This window comes from Pomacea canaliculata, linkage group LG11 (genome assembly GCF_003073045.1).
Source record: "Pomacea canaliculata isolate SZHN2017 linkage group LG11, ASM307304v1, whole genome shotgun sequence".
In the NCBI taxonomy this organism is placed as follows: domain Eukaryota; kingdom Metazoa; phylum Mollusca; class Gastropoda; order Architaenioglossa; family Ampullariidae; genus Pomacea; species Pomacea canaliculata.
In genome coordinates this window covers 2,698,762-2,719,690 of record NC_037600.1, presented here as the reverse complement: position 1 = coordinate 2,719,690, position 20,929 = coordinate 2,698,762, and the positions used below count along the sequence as shown (strand labels likewise).

Sequence of the window (20,929 nt, the reverse complement as noted above, 5' to 3'; positions counted from 1 at the left end):
TTTAACAAGTCATCACATTCTTTGTCCTCACTTGTAGTAAAAAACACGATGAGACATGGCGACTCTGTGTTGTCAAGGAGACGGTATCAGAAAATGTTAGAAATCGCTGTTTCTGTTTTCGAATCGGTATTAAAATTCTAAATTATGCGGCTGGCAGGTAAATTACCAAAATCCCAGACCAACAACCTTGTGATAATGGAATGAACAACAAATACTAGATAATCTCTTTCACTGATGGAATTAATATGCAAAGTGAAACTGTTTGAATTCATTCACAATAATTAAAACCAGCATTTCCTTTGAAGTCAGCCGCCCCGACGTTCTCTAAACTCTCCATCAGACATGTCAGTCGTGTTATTTGTTATCTCTCTACTTTGTGTTAGAATGTTATGGATTGCCGGTTGTTGTTTTTTTTTTTTTTTGTACTTGATAAATTAAATTAGAATCAAATTAAAACAAAAAAACATAAAAATGAATTCACTTCCCCTTTTGGAAGACATCTTCGGACCGTACTTTGCCGACCTTTGGTGTGGACTAATGTAGTTGTTTGTGATAGAGAAACGGAAAGAAAAAGCTTCATTGTCTCGTTGGGTGAATACGAAAAAAATCACCTTTGACACCTCGGGCTGAGAGACTGCAGCACTGAGGACAACCCCCATCCTCTTGGTTCACAGAGTGGCCTCCCATGTGTAGCATCCCTACCTCTTCACTTTCATTCCGACATGCTTGCAGCAATAAATCCAGCAATCTCAGTGTTCACAAACTTACTCTAGACGGTTCATTCGCGATAAAGTATTGGGTGTCCAGCATCCTTCCTACCCCAGGACCGCTACCCCGGCGGTCCGCCTCCCTTAGACCTGAAAATAGTAAACTGCAGACTTGAAAGTAGAATCTGAATGTGTAATGATTGGGTGTTCTTTTGTCAGACCTTTCTTTAAAAGGAAAAGGAAAAGAAAAGCAGAAGTAATGCATTCCACTGATCAAGACTGGACCCCCATTCATAGCAACGGGCACAGGTACATCAGACCTCACCTGACCCTCCACACACACGTCAGGCCTGTTCCTGTCACTTGTATCGGATATATGAACTGTATTTGCAAATGTGGGCAACAATAACCGAAAGGGTTTAAACCTTCCTTGATACCTCATTATAGGAATTATTACAACTGCAGCTGTCACTCCATGCTCCCTGTTACTATTCACTGTCAGACCTGTCTTGCCTGTCAACCGCAAAGATCGAGTTTTGAAACTGACTGAAAGTTCAAAATGATTGTTGATTCAACAAGTCTGTTTGTATTCTGACGGCCATCATCCTCTTGTCAACATGAGCAGCTACACTAACAGCTAACAATCAACTCTTTGCTGTTTGTGTGTTGTTATGTATTTGTGTAGAGAGCTGTGAGCCTGCCTTGAAACCTTAAGCAAACCTGTTGTGTGAATCTTAATTTAGTAAAAATGTTTTACTGATAATGGTACGCGTGTGTGTGTGTGTGTGTGTGTTTGTGTGTGTGTGTGTGTTTGTGTGTGTGTGTGTGTTTTGCATCAATTTAGTCCTTTCACTTTCTTCTGTTTTTTTTAATTTTTTTTATTTTTTGCAATTTAAGCCTGTATACAGCAAATTATAAAGAAAATTAAATATTTAGTGCCATAACAGACACAGTCAGCCCCCAAATTGAGAATGATCAACAAGAATTTGTTTCGTCGATAGCTCGTACACACTTGTGCAAGGTAAACATTCTCAAAACTTAAATAAACAAGAAAGAAAGTGCAATTTGATTGAAAATAGATATGTTTACTTCAAGATTATTTCATCCAGCAGCAGAAGCAGACTAAAAGATGGAGCAAGAGTCAAGTGAACACACAGATATAACAGAGAGCTTGTGTGTAAGGACATCGTGGACAATGTTTCAAGCTGCACGTGACACGATGACAAGAGTCATCATAGGGCTACAGTAGACACAGTGAGCCTACAGGATGTCATTTATCTACACTGAAGCTTGTGGCAGTACACTGACAAGACATTGGAGTAAGATAACTACAGACTACAGCTAACATTGACAACATTATAAAAACATTTTGTATTGTAGATAAACACAATGTCGTCTAGTAGCAGAAACATTTGTTTGTCAAGTGCAGCATCTCACTTGTTTATGTTTGTTGTTTGTCAAGTGCAGCATCTCACTTGTTTATGTTTGTTTGTTTGTAAAGTGCAGCATCTCACTTGTTTATGTTTGTTTTTTGTAAAGTGCAGCATCTCACTTGTTTATGTTTGTTTGTTTGTAAAGTGCAGCATCTCACTTGTTTATGTTTGTTTGTTTGTTGGCCATCGTTCTTACTGCTGTGTGTTACTGCTGGCCACATGTTAGTGAAGGTGTGTTGTCACCACATTGTGATAATATTTGCTGTCACAGCGGTTACTGAATGTTCACTGTTGTATCTGTTCACTGACACTGAGTACAGGGTACGTCAGCGGGTCACGTGTAGCAGGATAGTGAAGACAAGCAGGATGGAGATGGGAGACAAGCAGGCTTGCTGGAAGCATTTGTTGCTGGATTTGTAGTATTTGCTGATCCTGTAGTAGGGATCACCATGGCTTTACGATGACACCACTGAGGGGTATACCGGGGTTCTTACGGACATCACCAAGGACCTTAGGTGTATGAGATGGAAGCATTCCTTGACGTAAAACGGGTGGATTTGGAAGTGGCATCAAGCCTCTTCTACCTTCTGTAACAAAGTGTGACGAGGCCAACATTATAAACACAAGACTCAGCACGTGCAATGTGTAACTTATCCTACAATAAGTAAATACATCAATAACAATAAACGGCTTGTGACACAGAGGCTAAAGTGTCATCACGACAGTGGACATCAGATGTCCCAGGTTCGTATCTCGTGGAGAGAAATTCCTCTTTGTGACTTTCAAAGGTGTAAACAGCTGATTGTGGGTTTTATCGGTTTTATCCAGTGTGTCTGTGTGCTTGTGAGTGGAAAAGAGAGACTGATTGAGCAATTATCATTTTTTTATCTTTTTTCGTTATTTCTTTTTCATCCTTTTCTATTCCTTTTTTTCTTCTTTTTTCTTCGTTCTTCCTTCTTTCTTCTTTGGTCTTTTTTCTTGTTTTTCTTTCTTCTTCTTTCTTCTTTATATATTTATTTCTTTAATGTTCTTTCTTTCTACTTCTTCCATCTTCTTTCTTCGCTTTCTTTCTTTTTCTAGTTCTTATTTTTTTCTTCCTACTTTCTGTTTTCTTCTTTCGTGTTCTTTCTTCACCTCTTTTTTGGTTTTTACTTTTTTATTATTTCTTTCTTTGTTACTCCTTCTTTCATCTTCTTTCTTCTTCTTCCTTCTTGTTCTTTCTCTTCTTCTTTTTTTATTTCGTTGAGTATGCACCTGCACTGTGTTGAATGGTTTGCGGTTAGCTTTGCCAGTGGAAGAGACCGAGTGCGGTGAGCGCATGTGTTTTGTTGTTGTTTCTTGCTGTTTTTGTATGATGTTCAATATTGTATTTCTGTGTATCATCTGTATATCAGTGTCTGTGTGTATGTTGATAAATTTGTATATTAAGATGAATGTTACGACTCGCTATGAAAATCTTAGTTCTCTTGGAGACCAAGTTACTAAAACATTTCTGACTAATAAGAGAAATAACAATTGTAGTGAACTGAGAGTACCTACCCAGTGGCTGTGGAGCAGACATGCAGGTGCCAGAGATGAGGAGCACCATTGCCACGAGTATCAGCAGGCGGCACATGATGAGACAACTCGACCGTCTGGAGGACAACTGCAAACGTTCAAGAAATTCTCTTCGGAAATTCTGCTGAATGTGAATATGGTCTCGTGGGCATCAACCTATTTATACTGGCAGCTCCCCACTCGGAATGTGCGTCGCAGGATGTCTTCTGTCTGGAAAGTTCACAAAGGTCACTAAGGAATCTCAATTCAATTCAATTCAATTCAATACAACTTTATTCATCCACAAGGGCAATTAGAAGTATGATGACACGCCAGCACACTAGAGGGAAGAATTATGTGAGAGATGAAAGGGAATAGATTCTGGTGACATACACACACACATGTGCACACACACCCACTCATATAGTAACACAGCAACAGGAGGTTCAGTGGGCACCCCGCACAAGGTCACCTCAGACGGACACATCATCACAGCGAGTGGAATTTAAAAAGTGGATGGCACGTGGAATGAACGAGTTACGGTAACGGTTCGTTCGACTTACCGGTACAGCGTATCTGCGACCAGACCGCAGGAGTGAGAACTCACTCGCCAACACATGACCAGGAATAGTTAGGATACGGGATGCCGTCCTAAGGATTTGCTGTTTATTGAAGAGGGCTAAATCCCTCTGCTTGGTTCCGGTGATTTTGGAACAGATCTTAACAAGGGAGGCAAGGCTGTTCCTGTTCCCTACGGAGAGGTTGTAAAACCAAGAAGTGAAAAAAAGGTGATGAGACTATCAATGAAGGACTGATAGAACTGAGTGAGAATGACTGGGCTGACAGAGAAAGACCGAAGCTTCCGTAGCAGGTTTAAGCGTTGCTGGCTCCGCCTGAGGAATGTGTTTCTCAGAAAGAAGTGACACAAAATGTCAGATACTGCGTGTGTTTGCACTGTTAAAGCAAGTTTTGCTGAGTTATTTCTGAGAGTATTTCATTCTTGAACATGTTCTGGTGGTCTTACCAAAGGGGTTAATGTCATATGACTTTGATGTCAATTTGTTGTCACAACGCACAAAGCCACTCCCACTGGTCCCTAGCGCGAGCAAGAGGAGAGACGAGAGCGCGCTGTCACGTGATCCAAGTGGAGCTGCTCCTCAGATTTGTGGAATATAATTTCTAGTTCTTTACCTGCTGTCACCGGCTGAGATACGGCTACTCGTCCATAGCTTGCAGTAGATACCTGCTGGACTGATAGTAGGTTCTCTTACTGGTCCTTCTTGTTTTCCCGAAAACATTTGTTTACAAAGGGAGACAAATACTACGTCCCCCGCCACACACACAGACATCGCTCCCAAAGTAGAACCTTTTACCAATAAAAATAAAGGAATAATTATACATTTATTTATTATTTACTTAAATAATAAACATAGGTTTACAGGTAACTATTCAATATTGTCGTGTCCTGTCTAAGGACTCAAAAGAATATGTTCTCGAGTTCACATGCAGCCAAAACATTGAGCAAGCGAAAAAAAAATATATATATATAAGTAATAATGAAATATAATGAAGGTAAACAGAAAAATCGTGTTATAAAATATATGCAGGTGTATGACAGTGTATATAGAGCATGCAGACTTTTCTTTACAAACTCTCATGATGCCCTGGTTGTAGGACCATGGACGTGTATCCACTGTTGACTCTACCCGACTTCAGTTCTTTCAATCTTTCTCTCTTCTCTCTCTCTTATCTCTCTTCTCTTTCTCTCTCTCTTATTTACGGACAACTATCAAGTGTCACCTTCGCTTCATTAAAGTAGAAACCGATTATCTGCTCCTTTGTCCAGTCCTGATCATGTGATCCCACTGGTCATGAACTGACAGAGTTATCGCTACCCTCTCCACCCAGCACATCGACAAGTACTTTCAATCGTTCTCGTCTCTCTTTCTCGTCTTACAGAAGAACGACAAGTAAAGCCTCACTGACTACATGTTTGCTGCTAAAAATAGTAGATTTTTATTACTTTTTTTCAGAAGATGCATATTTGGCCTTGTCAAGACTCGCATGTCATAAAAGAAATCGAAAAATGTTGAAGTTTCATCATTTGTAGCTTTTAAGCTAAAGTAATTTAAATTTGTTTTAGAACAGTGTAAAAGAAAATGTTATAAATCTTTATTTAAAGTACATGTGTGAATGATCCCTTTTGAGTATCTGCTTGCTGCATATTTCATACTCAGCATCGCTGTTATCTTTAAATTGTCCACCAATGTTCTTACAATAAGGGATATGAATGTAGATAAATATATACATTATTATTATTAGCAGTATTATGATTTGTTATTAATTATGATTATTATGATTTGTGTGAGAATTTATTGCTACATGCTTGTATATAAACAGAAATCTCTATGTCTCAGTATGTGAGCAAGTCTTCTGAATGTGGCTTGTTTATATTCATGTGTAAGTCTGTCTTTGACTGCTTTTCTCATATTTATAAATTGTCATAATTTAGATTTTGATGGATTTTAAATAAATGCAAATTTGTGCTGATGGATGTGCTGTTTGAATTTATAAAAGTTCTCCTTTTTAAATATAGTCAGCTGTCATACTTGTATTAAAACTCAACCAAACTACCCTCATCTAAGCAATTCTCATGAATAAAAGACACAAAAATCTGTTCTTAGATAAAAATCATTTGATATCGCAGACACCTAGACATTTACTCCAAAGATAAACACTGCTAGTGACGACTTTGTTTAGTAGTTGTTGCTAGTAGCAACTGTGCGTAGCATATCATTTCGAAGGGACGCAACTCCGTCACTGCTTTTCTTAACAAGTAATGATAAAGGAGTGCACCCTCTCTATTCTAAGCTCTCTGGTGTACATCCAAACAATAGAACTCAAGGAAATTACAGGTAAGATTACAGGTGTCCGTACAGCCAATAGACACGATCACGTGGAATGAACGACGACTTATTGTGTATAAAGACATCAGGTATCTGCGGCAGACGACAATAATATAAACTGTGTAATGACTTTAGTAAAGATAGAGGATACACAACGTATTGGTATAGGCATTGCGCGTGCATACAAGTATGATTTGCATAATGTCTTTAGTGCATACTGAGGTGTTATATTTATCTTTAGGGCACTCTCAGGTATAACACACCTGTATTACACTATCTCTGGGAGAACACCATTATGTCCAATTATAAGGTACTTGTGTTTTGGAACCCTGTGTTGTAGATACAGGAAATCATTCTATAATGATAAAGCAGCTACTAAATAATTTGTTTGGGATAAAAGCTTTTGATTCCCGACGATTGCCAGATACTAGAAGTGACAGTGCTTCATGAATAGCGATATGTCAAGTAGATGAACTGTGTCCCGGTACCCAGGGTGTCTGTCACTCAACCAGCAAACAGGCCAGTGACTAACATCTTGCGACCACCAACCGTGGCAGGAGTCGTTAAGTTTGTAAACTAAGAGTAAATAACATGAATAACCTTCACTCAGCCTTCAAACACAGAAGAAAAAAAAACCAATACAAGAGTCAAGGTCATACGGAAAAAACCAGGCAGACACGAAATTTTTTCTGCATTGAATGGAGCAATCTACTGAGGAAATAATCATTCAGCCGTGAACTGCGTCGTCACGTGCGCTGCTGTGGTTGAAGAGACTTCAGTCCTGTAGACACGCCCCTCACATGTCACGTGACACCTGGAGATACAGCGGCTGTCCGGTTTGTAGGTTACTTTGAGAATGTACCTGTATGTGTGTGTGTGTACGTGTGTGTGGGTGTGTACGTGTGTGTAGGTGTGTACGTGTGTGTAGGTGTGTACGTGTGTGTAGGTGTGTATGTGTGTGTAGGTGTGTACGTGTGTGTGAGTGTGTACGTGTGTTTAGGTGTGTGTACGTGTGTGTAGGTGTGTACGTGTGTGTAGGTGTGAGATAGAAAAATACGGCAACAATATTAATATTACTTATGCTTTGTAGCATAAATAAGCATTGACATTAACTTTTGTTTACAGTTGAATGTCAGGGTTTGAATAATTAAATAAGACTACACACACGTCCACACACAAGGTCGTCACACAAACCCGTACATCCGGGTGCTGGCTGTAACCCAGTGTCACATTTAAAAACATTATATAAGTTGTCTAGTTACTGGGACAGCGAACACGACTCCTCCTCTCATCTGACAGTTCAGCATGACTGCACGCGATAGTACGTGGTGGTCAAGGCCAGGTGACATTTTCCAAGCAAAACCTAAAGGTAGATGTCACAAGCTACACTTACTGCACCCAAGGGAGGGTGGGGTGTACAGCATGGAGACGGGGGAACAAGGAAGTGCAAACGGTGTGTGTCGACAGAGGGCGCCTTACGTCAACGGATAATGCAACGTATTGGATGCTATCTACCTGTCTGCCTACCCGTCCATCATGCATACATTGCACTCACACCTACTGACGGGTCTACCTAGTCATCTACCATACATACGTAGGCACGTGTACATGTGTGCACAGCGCATTCACACACACACACAGACAGACATTCAACACACAGCAAATGGAAGTGTTGTGTGACAAAGCTTGAGACGATTATTAAGAGATGAATGGTGAATGCAGCAGTGGAGGAATAAGAAAGGTGAGAGCATCTCTCCATCAACAGAAGCAGGACACTGTGGACACACAAAGACAAGATCGTTTCCTGCAAGACTAGCGGCTGCCTTCACCTTTGAACTTTGACCACATACATCGAATGTAGATGCTAATTGCTTCTTAGGGGCCAACATGTGATTGAAGGTCTTCATTACCGACTACCTAACTTTTTACAGTAACACTTGTTAATGAAATTATAGCAAGTGTATTTTCTTATAATGTCTAATAATGTTGTCCAGCACAACTGTTCAGTTGTCATCCTGTAATATCCCCCGACACAACATATTGTAATGGACATCATTTATAAAAAAAAGTGCAAAAGGACTAAATAATAATAATAATAATAATAATAATAATAATAATAATAATAATACAATATTTATCAAGTGCACACTCACACTCCTACGGAGCAAGCGTTTAGCGCCTAAGACAAGAAGTAAACAAGGACAGTATACGAAGGACAGAAAAAGAAACGAATGATATATGAACTATGAAAGAATAAATAGCAGTGCTGATGCGGAATATAAACAAATACAGAAAACACAAAGAGGAACACAAGAATACATCGGTTATTTGCCGGCAATTAATGCTTTGTAAACGTGCATTCAAAACAAACTGTTTATTTGAGTTTTTCCCTCTGTTGTTTACTTCATACTGACCTCGCTCGTGTTTGAGCTGAGTCCTTATACACCTGTGGTGATGATGATGATGATGATGATGATGATGATGATGATGATGATGATGATGATGATGAAGAAGATTAGGATTAAGATTAAAATTAAGATTATAATAATAATTATTATTACTATTTACGTTCCGGGTGTAAAGGTTCGCGGATGTGTGTGTGTGTGTGTGTGTGATCGCTTGCACATGTACGAGGAGAGTAGAAACGTGCCACATGTCACGTGGCTTGACCTGTAACAATACATACAGACAGAAGTGTTGAGAATTTCAAACAGAAATATGATATTCCTGGGAGTCATCACACTAGAAGCAGTCGTCCTTGAAATCTCTCCTATATCAGTCATAACTAAATAAATGTCGGCATTTAATCAAACTGGAATGTTCCATTGGGAAGGGTACCTATCACCTGCCAGGGTGTGTCAAACATAACTGTGGGAGAGGGGGAAGGGACGGGGAGAAGGGAGAACCTTGTCACCCTGAAACAGCTGAAGCGTGCAATGATCTTGCGAGCAGGACCGGCCATCTAAGTTGCAGTGATTGATGGGGAAGGGAAGAAGTAGGAATCCCCGACATTGCGGCCTCCCCGCTTTGTCCTGCCACCAGACGGAGAGCTAGGTCTTTGGAGAAGGGTGAGAAAATAATGAAAAGGAAGGAGAAAAAGTCATATCCTTTTTTGGTAACACAACTTTTTCTACTACTCCTAGAAGAACCTGTCACTTGGCGGCAAGTCACGTGCAAGCTCTCATCTTCCCGGTCTGTTCATGAAGTCCGTGGCTAATTGTAACATTGTAATTCTGTGTAAATGTGTTCACATCCCTTAATCAAAACAATGAAGCTATCTTTAATTTTGATTTCATATTATTAGGAATAACCTTTAAACTTTATCTATCAAAACGTCAATACATTTTTTTAATTCGTTTCTTGATAAAAACATCAAGTACTACAAGATCGGCCACCTGGACAATTCGCGGTGACAGCGAACACTCGCCACCAAGCGGACAGATGAGTGATGGCGGCTACAGAGAATTGTCAAGATGGTGGAGTCTCTGTCATGGATCTAGTCAGAGTGCTAGGACTGGGCGCGTGTGTAGATGAAAGCGTGCGAATGATGGACGTTCTCTAAATAGAACGTGACAAATGACGTATAGTGACGTCAAAAAGAAATAGTGAGGTAAGAGGGAGAGACGTTGAGAAGGGATATGGAAGCAGAAGGACGTTAAAGGACATTTTTAGAAGAAGAAGGACGCTGGAGAATAGAGAGAAGAAGAGGACGTTAGAGAGTAGATAGAAGAGGAAGAACGTTAGCGAGTGGAAGAAGAAGAAAGTTAGAGAGCGGAAAGGGAGACGTGAACGCATTTGCCAAGACAATGCGATTTGCTAATCAGAGATCGAATGTACTAATGTGAAAGGAGAAACGACTGCCAAGACAGTGAGTTTATAGTGTGTGAGGTGTTCGATGTACTTTGTAGAAGTGGAGATTGAAGGAAAAACTGTGGTGTTAGAGACCGTTTTGTTTTTATAGTTAGGATCTATTATTTTTTTGGTTGGTAATTTTGATCAGTAAACAGACAGACTCGTACAGGCGAATCATTCTTTGATTGGAACGAAAGCACGCGCAATTGTCAGACCCGCTGGTGAGTTGGAGAGAGCAAAAAAACAAGAGCCACCGGCGGTGTCGTGACAGTCTCATGTAGCGAATTCTCCTTACAAATGGCTGTTTAGTTTCCCACAGAATGAAACGAGGTTACAACCTCACTAATGTGGCCATACTTTCTTTATGGGCATAATTATTCTTTCTAAAAATATTGATGCTGGGAAAATGTCGTCTGCTGATACTTCACGATTGTATACAGAGCATGCCTTCTCTAAAGATATCATCAGTTCGATCCCTTTAGCCTGGTAAATGAGAATTGATTGTTTTACTTGTTTTACTTTCATGATGATCTGACATGATCTGATTTAAAGTTGATGACATTTGCTTTTGTAACTGAAGTAGGACAGATAGAAGCAGTTGGTGCAAAGAAGCAGGAGGGAAGACTTTTTCTCTCGAGGGGGAGGGGGTCTGGATAAGGGTCCAAAAACATTAGATCATCACTTAGGGCATAAATGGTGACTATTTTATGTCACCCTGCCAATCCTGTTAAAAAATTCATGTTTGTTCATCTTCTTTTGTTTGTCTATGTATGTCCTGTGTCATGTTTTCTAAATTTTCCATCTGTTCGTTTGCCACAAAAAATTACATATCGGTTTATGAGCATCATATGAGGGCTTCTATATGGATTGCATGTGTTAACTACAGTTCTCGTCATTGTTATTCAAAAGTTCTATCAATTAATGTTCTGTCTTCTTTACTGTTCCATTAAAATTATTTCAATATGAGCATAAACTCACCAATTATTTTAGCATCAATGAACTGTCAGGGCCTAGGTGACATGCGCAAGAGGAGAGATGTTTTTCATTATTTACCTAATAAGGCCTTTTCAGTTTATCTGTTACAAGATACACATTTTGAACATAAACAGGAAATAATGATATCTGCGGAATGGGGTTACTCTTGCCTTTTTGCATCCTACAGTTATTTAATAACAATTTTGAATTTTCAGTTTAAAAAGTTTATAGAGACAATGGAGGAAACTACATTATGGCATTGATAAAAACGCTAGAACAAGATATTCTAATTTGTAATGTCTATGGGCCAAACAAGGATAACCCAAAATTCTATTCGCAACTAGAAGAGTGTGTGAGGCAATTAAGTATAGATAACATTGTGACTGGGGGTGATTGGAATGTTGTTTTGAACTTTCAGCTAGACTGTCATAATTATAAGCATAATAACAATACAAGAGGGCAAAAACAAATTGATAAGATGATTACAAATTTGAACCTGGTAGATATATGGCGTGAATTAAATCCAGAAGTACTAAGATACACTTGGCAAAGAAAAAGGCCCCTCCAGCAAAGCAGGTTAGATGACTTTCTTATGTCGGATTCACTTTCAGATCTTGTTGTGGATGCAGACATCACCACGGGATACCGAACTGACCATTCATTGATCACTTTATCATTAAGCAACAAAGTAGAAGAAAGGAGATTTAATTTATGGAAATTAAACTCATCACATTTAAGAGATAAAAAATATCTAACACAAATAAATAATGTTATTAGAGAAGTTATAGAAGAATATTCAGCCTTTCCATATGAAAGGAATAATTTAGGAAATATTCCTATGATGGAATTACAGCTGGTTATATCGGATCAGACCTTTCTAGACACTATGCTAATGAAAATTAGAACATAAACAATTGCTTATGCAAGTAAGAAGAAGAAAAAAAATAAGGAGAGGCAAGAAATATTAGAAAAAATAATTACACACTTGGAAGGTAAAGGAAAGATGAATGAGGAAGAGCTCAATGAACTGGAAAGGAACAAAAAGGAACTTATTAGTATAAGGGAAAAGAAAATGGAAGGTGTATTGATTCGCTCCAGAGCACGATGGATAGCAGAAGGTGAGAAAGTCAGTCGATATTTCTGTTCATTAGAAAAACGCAATTATGTAAGTAAACAAATTCGAAAAGTACAGAAGCAAAATGGGGAAAGCACTACAAGATCTGAAGAAATAAGAGCAGAAGTGCAAGCTTTTTTCTCAAATCTGTATTCAGAACGAACAGTTCAAGAATTCAATTTTGATGACATCCAAGAAAACATACCAAAAATTACCGAACTAGAACTTAATTTACTAGAAGGAACTATTACCTTAAGTGAAGCAGGTCAGGCCATAAAAAGTATGTCTAATGGGAAAAGCCCAGGGAGCGATGGATTTACTGTGGAGTTTTTTAAGGTTTTTTGAAAACAGATTGGACCTTTCATTGTTAGATCACTATACGAGGGCTTTCTATAGGGAGAGTTATCAGCTACACAAAAAGAAGGGGTAATTATATGTATACCTAAAATGGATAAGCCCAGAGATCAAATCAAGAACTGGGGGCCAATCACCCTCTTAAATGTAATATATAAGATTATTGCAACTTGCATTGCGAATAGAATGAAAAAAGTTTTACCATCTCTTATCCATGAGGATCAGTCCGGCTTTATCAGTGGAAGATATCTTGGAGATAATATTAGACTGATATATGATCTGATAGAATATTTAAATGAAAATAAACAACCTGGTTTACTTATATGCCTGGATTTTGAGAAAGCGTTCGATAGTATTAGTTGGAGTTTTATGCTTAATGTTCTATACTCCTTTGGATTTAGCCCCCTTTTCTGTAAATGGATAACTACCTTTTATACAAATATTAAATCAAGTGTCAGTGAATGGCACACTATCAGGATGGTTCCAAATTAGAAGAGGATGCAGGCAGGGTGACCCCATCTCGCCTTATTTATTCATTATGTGCGTAGAAATACTAGCTATTATGATTAGAAAAAACAAATATATTAAAGGTATAAAAATTCATAACACTGAAAGTAAAATAGTACAATATGCAGATGATACAGAACTTACCTTGCAAGATGACAGACTCTCTTTTGAAGAAGCTATGAGCACTATAGATATATTTAGAAAGATATCAGGATTGGTACTAAACACCGAAAAGTCAAGTGCAGTATGGCTGGGGAGTAAAACAAACTCGCCGATTAAGTTTTTACCACACTTATTACAGATGCAGTGGAATCCTGAAAAATTTAAAATTCTTGGTATTTGGTTTACAAGTAACTTAAAAGACTGTATAAAATTAAACTACGATAGCAAGCTTGCTGAAATAAGAATATTGTATAAAATATGGTTAAAGAGACAGTTAACTCCATTAGGGAGAGTAGCAATACTTAAGTCCTTAATTTTGTCAAAATTAATACACCTTTGGTTACTACTACCTAACCCTCCAGACCTTGTTATAAATGACATACAGAAATCTATCTTTAGTTTTGCTTGGAATGGAAAAAATGATAAAATTAATAGAAAAATATCCATTAAAAATATCCAGGATGGAGGCATGGGCCTGATGTTAAAACTTATATGAATGCGCTAAAATTATCATGGCTGCGGAAAATAAAGAAAAGCAACCACAGCTGGAAAAAAAATCTTCTGTCTACACATAAAATAATAGGTTGTTTGGACAAACTGGGCCCTGCAGTTTGCCACTTTATTAATGCAAATAGCTTCTGGACGGATGTACTAAAAGCGTACAGGATATTTGGAAAGAATATAGTGTGTGATAAACATGAAATTTTGTCAGAACCTATCTTCTGTAACGATAGAATAACAATTGGGAATAAGCCAATTCTGTATAGAAGATGGGTGGAGAAAGATGTATACTCAATTAAACACTTGACAGATGAAAGAGGAAACTTTCTATCATATCAAGCTGTTAAAAATAAATATGATGTTAACATTGACTTTGTCTCTTTTAATGGTTGTATAAAGGCCATAAAAACATACATAAACTTAAATAGAATGAATAAAACAGATTTATCTCCTTCTACATACGACACAAACAAAACTCAATTCAATACAACTCTATTCATCCACAAGGGCAATTAGAGGTATGATGACACGCCAGCACACTAGAGGGAAGAATTATGTGAGAGATGAAAGGGAATAGATTCTGGCGACATACACACACACGTGTACACACACCCACTCATATAGTAACACAGCAACAGGAGGTTCAGTGGACACCCCGCACAAGGTCACCTCAGACGGACACATCATCACAGCTAGTGGAATTTAAAAAGTGGATGGCACGTGGAATGAACGAGTTACGGTAACGGTTCGTTCGACTTACCGGTACAGCGTATCTGCGACCAGACCGCAGGAGTGAGAACTCACTCGCCAACACATGACCAGGAATAGTTAGGATACGGGATGCCGTCCTAAGGATTTGCTGTTTATGTAAGAGGGCTAAATCCCTCTGCTTGGTTCTGGTGATTTTGGAACAGATCTTAACAAGGGAGACAAGGCTGCTCCTGTTCCCTACGGAGAGGTTGTGAAACCAAGAAGTGAAAGAAAAGGTGATGAGACTCTCAATGAAGGACTGATAGATCCGAGTGAGAATGACTGGGCTGACAGAGAAAGACCGAAGCTTCCGTAGCAGGTTTAATAAGCGTTGCTGGCTCCGCCTGAGGAATCTGTTTCTCAGAAAGAAGTGACACAAAAGGTCAGATACTGCGTGTGTTTGCGCTGTTAAAGCAAGTTTTGCTGAGTTATTTCTGAGAGTATTTCATTCTTGAACATGTTCTGGTGGTCTTACCAAAGAGGTTAATGTCATTTGACTTTGATGTCAATTTGTGGTCACAACGCGCAAAGCCACTCCCACTGGTCCCTAGCGCGAGCAAGAGGAGAGAGAGAACGCGCTGTCACGTGATCCAAGTGGACCCGCTCCTGAGATTTGTAGAATAGAATTTCTGGTTCTATCCCTGCTGTCACCGGCTGAGATACGGCTACTCGTCCATAGCTTGCAGTAGATACCTGCTGGACTGATATTAGGTTCTCTTACTGCTCGTTCCTTTTTTCCCAAAAACATTTGTTTACAAAGGGAGACAAATACTACGTCCCCCGCCACACACACATCACTCCCAAAGGAGAACCTTTTACTAATAAAAATAAAGGAATAATTATACATTTATTTATTATTTACTTAAATAATAAACATAGGTTTACATGTTACTATTCAATATTGTCGTGTCCTGTCTAAGGACTCAGCAGATTATGTTCGCGAGTTCACATGCAGCAAAAACATTGAGCAGGCGAAAAAAATATATATATATAAGTAATAAATGAAATATAATGAAGGTAAACAGAAAAATCGTGTTATAAAATATATGCAGGTGTATGACAGTGTATATAGAGCATGCAGACTTTTCTTTACAAACTTTCATGATGCCCTGGTTGTAGGACCATGGACGTGTATCCACTGTTGACTCTACCCGACTTCTGTTCTTTCAATCTTGCTTTCTTCTCTCTCTTCTCTTTCTCTCTTCTCTCTCTCTCTCTCTTATTTACGGACAACTATCAAGTGTCACCTTCGCGGCATTAAAGTAGAAACCGATTATCTGCTCCTTTGTCCAGTACTGATCATCTGATCCCACTGGTCATGAACTGACAGTTATCGCTACCCTCTCCACACATCGACAAGTACTTTCAATCGTTCTCGTCTCTCTATCTCGTCTTACAGAAGAACCGACAAGTAAAGCCGCACTGACTACATGTTTGCTGCTAAAAATAGTAGATTTTTATTACTTTTTTTCAGAAGATGCATATTTGGCCTTGTAAAGACTCGCATGTTATAAAGTTATTTAACCCGCAGGCTTTACTTACACACTTTTCTACCACCAGGTCAGTGCTCCTGGCAAACTATGGTGACCATGGTAGTCACCTTGGCAACCTGATATAACATTCTTTGTCTTGTCTTTGTTGTGGTTTATATTGCTGGCACCTCTCCATTGTTTAAATTATTGAAATGATCTAGGATGGTCATGGTGGGCATATGGCTAGACACCAGCCAAAGGAGCTAGATACTGTAGATACTGTAGATACTGTAGATAGTAAAACTGTTTTACTGAGATCTTCAATCAGCTGTGTGTATTTAGGAATTATTAATTATGATGGTAGCTTCATTCACGGCTATCTATTACTCTTTACATATTAAAGCATGAAAATAATTACAACAACAAGTGTATTCAGCACAGCTACACTGAATGTTAATGGCTTAGTGACACGGATAAAGGAAGAAATGTTTTGACTTTCAGAGTTACAGGATTTATTTTTACAACAACCTCATCTAGAAGTAAAATTGGAAGGAGCCAGCGGCTTGGATACGTGGTTGACAGGGAATAGTTCCAATCAAAAGGATGTAGCAGTGTTGTTTAACAATAATGTTGAATACAAACTACATAATGTTATCAGACATCCAAACGGGTGTTTTCTTATTCTGGATTTTGAGTTTTTAAATAAACATTTGACATCAGCAAACTTATGTGGCCCAGTAGTGGAGATAAACTTGAATTATTTGATCATGTGTTTGCTCTGATTGGCAAGATAGGAAATGATTCTGTCACAGCCGCGGGAGATTGGAACTGTCCGTTAAACCGACTAGATGGGTTAGGGTTAGGGTTAGGGTTAGGGTTAGGGTTAGGGTTAGGGTTAGGGTTAGGGTTAGGGTTAAGGTGAGGGTTAGGGTTAGGGTTAGGGATAGGCTGGATTAGAATCGAGGTAGGGTCAGGGTAGGTGTATTTGTAGGATTAGTATTAGGCTGAGAGTTAGGGTAGTGGTAGGGTAGCATTAGGATTAAGGCTGAGGTCAAAATGAGAGAGTTGGTGTAGTTTAGTTTTTACGGTTAAGGTTAAGGTTAGAGAAAGGGTCAGGGTCAGGGTTAGGGTTTTGGGTTAGCTTTTTGTGTTTTGGATAAGTGTTAGGGATAGGTTTCTTCTCTTTTGTCTTCTGTGAGACGCTCTGCATTATTTCCTCACAGATAAAGTATGCCAACATAGGAACTGTCGACTAATAAGAACCAACTTTGAACAACTCTGATGTCTTTTTTTTTCCTTCTGTATTCATACCGCTATAGGAGAGCTCTACAGGAGACTTTTCTTCTTCTTTTTACTTCTTTCGTTTTCAGAGTTTGCTCGCTAGGTTTCACAGAATTACTTCTTCTTCAGTCACGCTTATAACGATGTTTCTATAATGGTGTACGAGGTTCTTATCCTTGTGTCCATGGCATCTGTGCTCCTCCGACACGTGCCTTCACTTTTACAGAAGTGTCACCTTTGACCTCTACATCTGGGACTGTGACGTCGACTGCGCGAGTTTCCGGTGCGAAAAATAGACGAAGGTGAAACAGCCTGCTGCCGTCCTGTCTTCTGTTGTGTTGACCTGACACCTGACTGATGTACATCACTGTGACAAGATGGCAGCTATCACTGTATGCTCTGTCAGTCACTCTGGGTCCTTTATTTACTATTAATTGCAGAGGTCCAACCTCAGAAGTGCACTTCAGGTAAAAAAATATTCCTACCTCAGCAAACCTGTTTGTATTTTCCAGAAAATCGTCCTCTTTTCTAAACGAGTAGCTACACTATCAGCTCTTAGTCAACTCTTTGCTTTTAAGACCAGCTGTGTGTTTGTAAAGTGGTTTGATGTGCCTTTGATGGTGGAGTAAAGAGCTAAATAAATTTATGATATGATTATGTTTATTAATTAAACCGATGTCAAACTCACGCATTCTTCTCATTGAGCCTTGTAGCCATTTAGTCATTGGTATAAGGTTCTTTATGTATTATATATTGATATAGAAAGCAACAGTCTGGAGACTTTGTCACTGCATTTCCCTGTAAGGGGAAGAATAAGCTAAGTAATTAAGTAATTACTACGAGAGTAAGTAGTAATAAACATAAGGTAAGATACCAAAACAGATTCCAAAACAGATGCCTCAGGCGCATACTTAACATCTTTTGGCCAAACACCATCACCAACGAAGAACTCCACCGAAGAAGTGAAACCGAGTCCATCACCACGCAGGTTCAACGAAGGCGTTGGCGATGGATTGGACATGTGCTCGGCCAGCAGACAGCAGACCTCTCCACAGTCGCCCTACGATGGACTCCAGACGGCCGAAGAAAACGAGGCCGCCCAAAGGAAACTTGGAGAAGAACAGTGGAAAGGGAGATGAAGGGAAAGGGCTGGACATGGGGTCACCTGGAGCGGATTTCAGCCGATCGACATCAGTGGCGGACTCTGGTTGAGGCCTTGTGTGCAACCTGATGCACGAAAAGGAATAGATAGATAGATAGAAGATACTAAAAGAAGCTGGTAGGTGAATAAGCACGAAAGTGGTAATTAAAACAAATAGTTTACAACTGTCCTGGAGTTGGCAAGTATCTCTGATATTTCATGATATAGAAATCGTTGTTGTAGGAGGCCTCATCAATTTTCCTACATTGTTGTTTATGTATTTTAGTAACTGACGACGAAAGCAGTTCAAAAAGTTCAATTGTTTAAGATGTAAACAATGTGGTTGATACAATTTACGACTTTCTATTGAAATCATTTAATTTACAAGATATGTATGGCAATGTTTTATTATTATTCTGTCTCTCTCTGCTCTTATTGATGTCTCTGTCTGCCTCTGTCCTAAGTAGCTTCGGCCAATAGAGACGACTACATGGAATGAACGACGACTTATTGTGTATAAAGACATCAGGTATCTGCTGCCGACGACAATAATATAAACTGTGTAATGACTTTAGTAAAGATAGATGATACACAACGTATTGGTATAGACATTGCGCGTGCATACAAGCATGATTGTCTTTGCGCACTCTCAGGTATCACATAGTCTCCTTTGCACATAATTTGCATAATGTCTTTAGTGCATACTGAGGTGTTACATTTATCTTTAGGGCACTCTCAGGTATAACACACCTGTATTACACTATCTCTGGGAGAACACCATTATGCCCAATTATAAGGTACTTGTGTTGTGGAAACCTGTGTTGTAGATACAGGAAATCATTCTATAATGATAAAGCAGCTACTAAATAATTTGTTTGGGAAAAAAGCTTTTGATTCCCGACGATTGCCAGATACTAGAAGTGACAGTGCTTCATGAATAGCGATCTGTCAAGTAGATGAACTGTGTCCCGATACCCAGGGTGTCTGTCACTCAACCAGCAAACAAGCCAGTGACTAACATCTTGCGACCACCAACCGTGGCAGGAGTCGTTAAGTTTGTAAACTAAGAGTAAATAACATGAATAACCTTCACTCAGCCTTCAAACACAGAAGAAAAAAAAACAACTACAAGAGTCAAGGTCATACGGGAAAAAACCAGGCAGAAATGGATTTTTTTTTCTGCATTGAATGGAACAATGTAGTGAGGACAGAATCATTCAGCCGTGAACTGCGTCGTCACTTGTTCTGCTGTGGTTGAAGAGACTTCAGTCCTGTAGACACGCCCCTCACATGTCACGTGACAACTGGAGATACAGCGGCTGTCCGGTTTGTAGGTTACTTTGAGAATGTACCTGTGTGTGTGAGTGTGTACGTGTGTGTAGGTGTGTACGTGTGTGTAGGTGTGTACGTGTGTGTGTGTGTACGTGTGTGTAGGTGTGTGTACGTATGTGTGTGTAGGTGTGTACGTGTGTGTAGGTGTGTACGTGTGTGTAGGTGTGTGTACGTATGTGTGGGTGTGTACGTGTGTGTGGGTGTGTATGTGTGTGTAGGTGTGTACGTGTGAGATAGAAAAATTCGCCAACGGTAACAATATTAATATTACTTATGCTTTATAGCAAGCTAAGGTTCTCGACAAATAAGCATTGACATTAACTTTTGTTTACAGTTGAATTTCAGGGTTTGAATAACTAAATAAGACTGCGGACTGTTTTAGTATTTGTCGGTTAGAGCAATGTGCTAACGACTCATACTCAATCTGTATAATTGCCAGTTTACCCGCCGGCCAGCCATGTGACGACTTGTCACTCACATAATAAATATTGTCTGTCGCAGTGAGTAAATATTTATTGGTGGTCACGACTGTCACGTGGTACAGGCTACTCACAAAGTCACTTTCACACATCCACACACAAGGTCGTCACACAAACCCCTACATCCGGGTGCTGGCTGTAACCCAGTGTCACATGTAAAAACATAATATAAGTTGTCTAGTTACTGGGACAGCGAACACGACTCCTCCCTCTCATCTGACGGTTCAGCATGACTGCACGCGAGAGTAGGTATTAACCTGGAAAGCACGTGGTGGTCAAGGCCAGGTGACATTTTCCAAGCAAAACCTAAAGGTAGATGTCACAAGCTACACTTACTGCACCCAAGGGAGGGTGGGGTGTAGAGCATGGAGACGGGGGAACAAGGAAGTGCAAACGGTGTGTGTCGACAGAGGGCGCTTTATGTTAA

General features: G+C 39.4%; 1 long non-coding RNA gene across 1 annotated transcript; it reads right to left on the bottom strand.

Annotated features, from left to right (window-relative positions):
* Positions 1-2,228: 2,228 nt before the first annotated feature.
* On the bottom strand, positions 2,229-4,053 carry LOC112576239. The gene is made up of 2 exons (XR_003101785.1): positions 3,680-4,053; positions 2,229-2,727 (listed from the first exon to the last, which is right to left on the bottom strand). It is a non-coding gene; the product is annotated as an uncharacterized LOC112576239 (long non-coding RNA).
* Positions 4,054-20,929: the final 16,876 nt, after the last annotated feature.